The 8821-nt window shown below is 35.6% G+C and overlaps 1 non-coding gene across 1 annotated transcript; it reads left to right on the forward strand.

Annotated features, from left to right (window-relative positions):
• The first annotated feature begins 8737 nt into the window (after nucleotides 1–8737).
• Nucleotides 8738–8819, forward strand: trnas-uga. The gene has a single exon. It is a non-coding gene; the product is annotated as a tRNA-Ser (tRNA).
• Nucleotides 8820–8821: the final 2 nt, after the last annotated feature.

Here is an 8821-nt window from a genome sequence, read left to right on the forward strand (position 1 = left end):
TCTTGATTTTGGTGCTTTGAGTAATGTAGATAAATATTGAAGTATCCTGAGACAAGGAACTAATGTCTGACTTGTCTGACTAGCTCAAACCCAAGCAAAAGCTGAACACAGTTGCTTCTCTTACCCTCACTCCAACACCCCAACCAAAAGCAAAAAGAACTAAGAATTCCTCTTCCTGCCCAGCTCCCCCACTCCTCCTCAATCATGAGGGTGCCCTGCCCCAAAAACATGAGCCCCTCAAGGGATTGACAGAAATCAAAGTGACTAGTACTATTTCCTTAACTTATTTCCTCTCACATTATCACAAGAGGTATACAATCCCCTGGAAAACAAGGCACAACTGCCAAAGAACAATACATCCCTACACATAACTGAAATTTCTACAATGTATACGTACAGAGCTTTCTGAATTATTACTGGCAAAGATAAGCAAGAAAGGCTGTAAAATGTCTTAAAACTCAAGGACACTGTGCACGTTTCACCCCTTGAATGGCTAGGAAAATGTTCTTTAACCTTTCATAAGTCATTTGATCTATGAAATGTCTCAGTCCAAGATATGACATATGAAACATAATTGCGGATACGGCATTAACATTTTTCATTGGCTTATATGGGGTTAATAGCAGTGCAGGTAAATATTGTGCTTCTGAAAAACATTCAAGGGAGTGTAGTGATCTTTGCACACTGGGCGCAACCCAAGTGCTGGAGCATATGAGGAAAATATGGGGAGTCCTACTTGGCTTATATAACCTAGGTCAGGGGTGGGGAACTCTTGTCTTGTGGGGCTGGATTCCTGTGTGGTTTGGTGATTTTCCTGCTCTAACACACCTGATTCAACTCATCAGTTAATTGTCAGGTTTAAGTTGGAGTGTTAGAACAGGGAAAACACCACTCTGGCCCTCAGTTCCCCACCCCTGTCCTACTTTCTAAACAAAATCATTTGAGCATGTTCATATAGTGGTCACTGTAAGATGTAACTTGGTGAAGGTTATATGAATTGCAGCTCATTTTAATTGTAGTGAAACAGTGAGCGAGCAGAATTTGTCAGGAACAATATGCCATTTTTAAAAAAGTTTTCACATCCTACACGTCTAAATGTGAACGTTTTTTGTTGAACATTAAAATAAACTCAATTCCAAAAAAGGTGAAAAGTTGGGACAGTATTGTGAAATATAAATAAAAACAGAAAGCAGTGATGTTTAAATTTCTACTTTGATCAGTACAAAGACAAGATATAACAAAGACAAGAGACAAGATGGTTAAATCTAATCAACAGTTTTTTTTTTTTTACATATACGCTTATTTTGAAATTTATGCATGCAACATGTCCCTAAAAATGTTGGGACAGGGGCAATGTAGGGCTTGTTAAATGATCAGAAAACATCTGAAAGAAGTGTTGTAATCACACCTCCATATAAAAGTAGCATCCAGGAAAGGCAGAGTCCTTTATGAGAAAGGATGGGTCGAGGCTCACCACTTCGCCAAAAAATGCATTCAGATAAGGGCTTTGGATAGGTTATTAAATTATTGTCCTGTTGAAAAATGACCTTTGCGAACTTACAGTCTTAAAAACTGAAGGTTCCTTGGATGTATAGTTCTAAGTTCTGTAGATCCTTTACATTATGTGAAGGTTCCCTAAACTTTATAAAGATTATTCATACTGATACATCTCATTTACAAAAAAGTTATTTAAAAAAAAAAAACAGTAGTTATTCAAAAACATCCATTGAAAAGGTCTTTCAGGAACCAAAGGAGGTTCTTCTATGGCATCACTTCAAAGAACCATTGTGACACCTCTACCCCTTTAAGAGTGTAATTTTATCTCTCTATGTGTGAAATGTGACTCTGGGGTGAGCTGATAGCAGGCGGAAAATGTATTTTATGGCTACTGTGGAAAGGCCGTAATATATAGAGATAATATAAGCTCAGAAATTCTCTGGTGGTTCCACCTTAAACATTTCACTTCATAACAAACTTCAGTCTCAACCTATATATATTGCAAGTATTCTTTCAGTTATGTCACTAATTACTTAGAAATGTAAAATTGCTTACCAAAGAAAACTTTCTTGAGAGCTTTGGGGGCCTGGGTAGTCAGTTACACTCTGAAAATGAAATGAAAGTAAATGGTTGAAATGATTTTGTTTGATGTAATCATATGTACATTACCTGTGTTTTGACTGCCTGTTCCATGAAATTGGTTTTATAAAGCTGAGACAGTTACAACTGTTTTAAGTGAATTGCAGGAGGTGCTACATTATGCAACAAAAATTTGTTTGATGTAAGTTTAAAGCAACTAAAGTTGCGTGAATATTTCAGCTCCTTTTCCTCCTTGCTGCACTAAGATGCTAACATGAGGCAATCCTTTTTGAATGATTTCAGAATATTCTAGTGACAAAAAAGGACACATAGGACACATGGACAAAGATGCAATAGCTATTCTGGGGAAACTTCCTTATAAAATTATGCAAGATTAGGTGTTCACAACCACTGAAAACATCCAGGAATGGATTACTGACCAGGTCAGTGCCTAAGGGCTTTGACTGCCAGGGATCTTGGGGGCCTCAGACCACAAGGCCCAAGGCAGCTCGACTAGTATGTGTCCATTTGTGTGAGTTCCTCAAATGTCCAGGTAGATTTATTATTTGAAATATTGCTCCATTCATTTTCAACGAGGAGTAGTGAAAATGTGTAATGGATTGTGCACTGCCCTCTGAACTCTGCTCAGGGCCTCAGCCTCTACAATACCCACTGAACTCTGCTAAGGCTCCTCAGCCTGTACACTACCCACTAAACCCTGTTTAGGCCCCTTAGCCTCTACACTGCCCCCTGAACTCCCCTCAGGCCCCTCAACCTCTACACTGCCCACTGAACTCCCCTCAGGCCCCTCAAGCTCTACACTGCCTACTGAACTCCCCTCAGGCCCCTCAGCCTCTACACTGCCCACTGAACTCTTCTCAGGGCCCTCAGCCCACACACCACCCATTATTATTTGTTTCTATAAACCTCAAATCTAAAAAGTTGGGACAGTATGTGAAATGCAAAGAAAAACAGTGAACTGTAAATCAACTTTGACTTGTATTTAAACAAAAATATTACAAAGACAACATATTTAATGTTTTACATTATCAATGTCACGGTTTTTATAAATATGTGACTCTCTAAAAGAAGTTGTGACAGGGGCAATTTAAGATAGGACTGTTGTGAAAACAAAAACATCTTAAAAAGGTGACAGTATCATGCTTAGGCATAAAAGGAGCATCCAGGAATAGCCTAGTTCTTTATGAGTAAGGATGGGACAAGGTTTGCCATTGTGCCAAAAAGTGCATCAGCGAATAATCCAGCAGTTCAACAATGTTCCTCAACAAGTGATTGCTAAGATTTAGGGTATTTCACCTGCTCCGGCAGTGTTTCCCAACCCTAGTTTTGGAAGCCCACTGCTCTTCACATTTTAGTGCTTCCCCTACATTAACACAACCACTTCAACTCAATAAGGGCTTGTTAATAAGGGATGTCGGGAGCAGAGAAAGCACTAACGTGCAGAGTACAGGGCTGGGAAACAGCTCTACAGTGCATAAATTCATCAGAAGATTCAGGGAATTTGCAGGAATGTCTGTGTGTAAAGGGCATGGCTGAAAACCACACCTGAATGTTTGTGACCTTCGATTCCTTGGATGGTATGCATTTAAAACTTGCATACTTACGTGATGAATGTCACTACACATGCTCAGCAATACTTCAGCAAACCATTGTCAATAAATACCGTTCATCGCTGCATTCACAAAGGCAAGTTAAAGACTGTACCACGCGCAGTGAAAGCCATATCTCAAAATGTTTATAATGTTCGTAAACAGAGAGTGCAGATGCTAGACTGACCTGTCTGAAGTCCAGACCCGCCTCCCAATGTGTGGCGTATTATGAAGCATAAAATATGACAGTGAGGGCCCTGTACGGATGTGCAGTTGAGGACCTGTATAACAAAAGAACGGCAAAAAATTATTTTTCATTTAAAACTGGAATAATGTGCCTCTTCAGAACATTTCTTAAGCATTATTAAAAGGAAAGTGTAACACAGTGATAAACATGATCCTGTCACAAGTTTTTCTAATGTTACAGGCATCAAGTTGGGAATGAGCATATATTTCCAAAAAATAAAGAGAATTAATTAAAAAAAATAATAACACACAGTTCAAACAGGTCAAACAGCAACTCACTGCTCTTTTTATTTTCAATTTAGTTACTCTTATTTTTATTTTCAATTTTGTTACTCTTATTTTTATTTTCAATTTAGTTAATAATTTTTATTTTTAATTAGTTACTTTTATTGTTTATTATATTTTATTCTAGTATTTATCTCTACTTTCTTTTTATATATCTGTAAATAGTGTACAGCAATACTTTACTCCTGTTCATTTTGCTCGTTTGCTCTTTACTGTGCTTTGTACTGCAGCAATAGAAAAATTTCCCTCTTTAATAAAGATTAATAAAGGGATCTATCTATCTATCTATCTATCTACTTATCTATCTATCTATCTATCTATCTACACTCAAAAAATGATTTATGGCCATCATAAACATTAAGCAAATATTTTACATAAAACGTATTTTAAAAACATAAAAATATACTTATTTATATTCATTAGAAGCTACTCAATTTGGATAAATCCCAAACTGATTTAATTGAACTGTTTAAGACCTTTTAGATTTTTCCACAAAATCTTATTAGGAGACAGTGCGCATGCGCAATAGTAACAGGAAATGCATCATCAACCAGGAAATTGCTTCAGCTGGCATGGTGGACATGAAATGGCTCATTTTATTTTTACAATCTCCTGCCATCCTTTGTTATACAGTGCAACTGCAATAAAATAGTGATGCGCATTAACTTCATTTGTGTTTTTAATGTTTTTGACTATATTAATGTTTCATTTTGCTTATTTTGAGAGATACTCTAGACAACACCAGCAAACTAGTTAGCTAGCATCTTTGCTAGGTCTTCTGTCATGTTGACGGGTACAAAAGGTGATTAAATAATCAATGGGAGTGACTTATTGTGAAGCATAATATATAAAGATGTATTCTATTAATGTTCAAATCAACAGTTCATGGTTTTTGTAACTGTAGGTGACCTTGACATGTTAGCATGGCATGACTGATAGCATTAGCTAGCTAACTTGCATGATGGTTAACATGAGAGCTGCACCTCAGTAGGAACGTTGTGCACATAAACATTTCCTTTAATTAGTAGTTCAGTTTTGAGAGAATAGAAATTCTAAACCAGGGAATTTGATCACAGCTGAAATATATAAAGTTATGTTTATTTCTTTCACATTAGACTTTAAAGTTTACATGTGTCTTGTAAGGAGCCTCAGCAAATACTGTTTAATACAGTTTTGACTACAATACATACATATGTGAATTTAACATGTATTGTCATTTAATACATTTACATAGTCTAAGTAATTGTGCTGTGAATACAGAAGGTACTATTAACTCTTTAGAAATACATAAATGTTATGTAAAAGAATTGCATAAATCCTACAAGTACTTCTAATTTAAATGTTATTTAATTTATTCAGGTTTATTGAACATGATGGAGAAACATAAACTATAATACCAGTTTTACATTAGATTTATGTATTTAAATTGAATGGAAAATTGATGTGTAATTAAAACACGTAAGTTTTAACTTTTGGGCTTAAATATTTTTTTGAGTGTATCTATCTATCTATCTAGTATTTCACATACTGTCCCAACATTTTTGTGAATTGCGATTTCTATTTACGTACAGACATTTACAGTACGGTATAACTATACATTCAGTGTAGCAAAGGATCAAAGGTCTAGTCTGCATTTTTCTTTTAATGCATCTTTATCAACTGCTGCACTGCTCTGCTCCCAGGCACTTTATGGTACTCTGTTTGAACATTAGAGTCCTGAGAGTCCTAAAACAAGACAAACTGTGAAAAGGCTAAGGCAGCAGGAAGCAGGTTTGGGTTTGTGAAAATCCCTCTATGTCACTGCTCCTACTCTAATTTCTTTTTCCGCAAAACCTTTACAATCTCAGAAAAAAAAGGTACAAAACTGTCACTGGGGTGGTTCCCTCAAAGGTCCATCTCAGTACCTTTAGTCAGGGAACATAATTGTACCATAACCCAAGTTGTATTGACTCCACACACCCTGTCTCGTTTCCAGGCTTTTTATTTTATTGTTCTGTTTTAAAACATTAAGTAATGAAAAGATACAAATTACGTAATTTTTCCACTAGGAAAAACGTATTTAAGGTACAAATTGTACCTTAAAACCACTGTTGTACCTTTGAGGGAACATTTACATTGTTTGTACCTTGATGAATGAAAAATGTACCTGTACAGAATCTTTTTTCTGACAGTGTAGAGTGTTTTTACATATCTTATTCATGGTATTTTTGCCAAGGATTTTCCATTGAATCTGAATTACAATTGGATCAATGTTCTGATGTGTACAGAGAGTATCTGTTAAAAAGACAGAAACCTTTTAAATATTTATAATTTTCCTTCACACCAGAGATTTGTCACATGACTAGGTATCTCATAGGCCTGTAGCATATTTGTATTCAAATATATTATAACACATTTGGGCAAAATTGCCAGATGTTTTAACCTTGTTTTTATTAATAGGCCAACTGATGGCCAAAACAAACCCAGACAGGTGATATTACTCCGAAATCTCTTACCACAGTAAGAGTAATCGGCACTTACCACAAATAGAGTTCAAAAAGTATTTGGCAATTTCCATGAATAGAGTTCAATTTATGTCCTATTACCTTTTGAAAAGCAATAAATAACTGTTTTTGTTTTTTTCTGTGAAAAGTGGGATCTGTACTTTCACATAAAATAAAATGAGTAAAATTAGCATTTAAATGTTCATAAAAACCCATGTCTGAATCTATCTTCAGTCTGGTCATTTTGGGCTGTCTCACCTCACTGATAATGAACTTCTCTAAGAAATATATTAATTCAAATCCTCCAGTAACACCACAAACACAATGTTGTTTGGTTAATATCCAAGTAATTTAATGTTAAACTGAATTTTTTTCCCTATGCAAAAAACACATTTCAACCTGTTTCCCACATTTTATGCACAACCCTGTTATCCAAACCTGTTCCTTGTAAAAATGGAACATCCCATGTATTGTGATATAAACAGGTTTCATCATCTTCTTGTTTTCTGCAGAATAACCTTAAGACGAATAAGTATTCTTACTCTATTTTCTCAGTTTACACACAAAAATGCATATGGCTGCATGCATAAAGCTTGATCATTCAACTCTGTTACCAACAATATTGTTAGAAAAAAATGTATATAAAATATAAAATGTATGTAAACTATATGGTTATTAGTAGTTAGAATGCAACATGTGCAACTGTCAAGCTAACCACTCCTGAGTGCTGCTGAATTTCAGGATAAATTTGCAACCATGTTAACCTTTTTTAACCTTCATTTTAATGAAAATGAAATGAAAATGGCTTGAAACTATTTTAATGAAAACATTTTGATTAAAACAGATTTTCAGCTTTGACTTTCTGCTATATGTTGTATACTTTATTTATTTTAGTGCATAAATATAAGCGTAATGAGGAACATGGTCTCTGTGTTTAACCCTGTTACCCATGTTTAAACCCTGTTCTTCAGTCATTTTTGGTTAAAATAGTCTTAAAACTTTTAATTTAGTAGCTCATGCTAACAGAAGTGTCAATTATGAGAGTCATTAGTTACATTTACTAATCCAAGAAAAACTGCACTTTTTAAGAAAAAAAAAACTTTGAAGTAATATAAGAAATCGGATTTTTATTATTTATTTGAAAAGTAAAAAAAGGTTTTACGCATTTCTTGCTAGGAAACAATGAATATATTACTACTGCTACTACTACTAATAATACTAATCATAATAATAACCACAATAATAATAATAATAATAATAATAACAATAATAATAATAATAATAATAATATCACCTTAAAAATTGGTAACAGGGTTGCAAAAAGTGTTGTACATTTCAGGGAAAATCATTTTGATCTCACAGCCTCTGGTGTGAAAATAACATTGCTGAAAGTTGAGCTCTTACGTTGATTAACACGTTGTCAAAAAACACACCAAAGAAAAAGGTACATTTTTAAAGAGTTTCGAGGCCTAAAATTAACTCTGTCCACAGAAGGTGCCACTTCAGTCGCTGTACGGATAGGCTAAGAGTAACCCGTTTACCTTTTTTTCTACAGTTAATGTTAAAGTAGGGATTATAATTATAATTGTTATTGTTGTTACACCAACAGTAAACATTTCTCACTATAATTAAATTTATATTAGCCTCTTTAAAATGAGCTCCAACAGCGATGATGTTGGTCCACAGCGCCCTCCTGTGGCGAATATCTCGGGGTGGGAATCAGGTTCCGGTGTAACCTCGGTAGTGGACACAGTATCTAAAGAGTGTGTCACCTGGAGTGTGTTTGTTAATTGATTTGCTCTTCCATTATTATATTAAGCCTGTTCACTTTATTTCCGCGCTGACTGAATGTCTGTAGCTCGTCTCTTAAACGGCCGCCTGTTTACTGTCTGCTGACGCGTCTTATCTACTTTACAGAAAACACACCACCTCACGTCTTCGAGCTCGAACGCCTCCGGCTCCATGTTGTCTCAATAAACAGTCGCTGACCGACCTGCCTGATTTTAAACCTTGTTGTCAGAAACATATTTCCGTCCAGCTGCGATGGCCGAGTGGTTAAGGCGTTGGACTTGAAATCCAATGGGGTCTCCCCGCGCAGGTTCGAACCCTGCTCGCAGCGAC

This window comes from Colossoma macropomum, unplaced genomic scaffold, assembly GCF_904425465.1.
Source record: "Colossoma macropomum unplaced genomic scaffold, Colossoma_macropomum, whole genome shotgun sequence".
NCBI classification, from domain to species: Eukaryota; Metazoa; Chordata; class Actinopteri; order Characiformes; family Serrasalmidae; genus Colossoma; species Colossoma macropomum.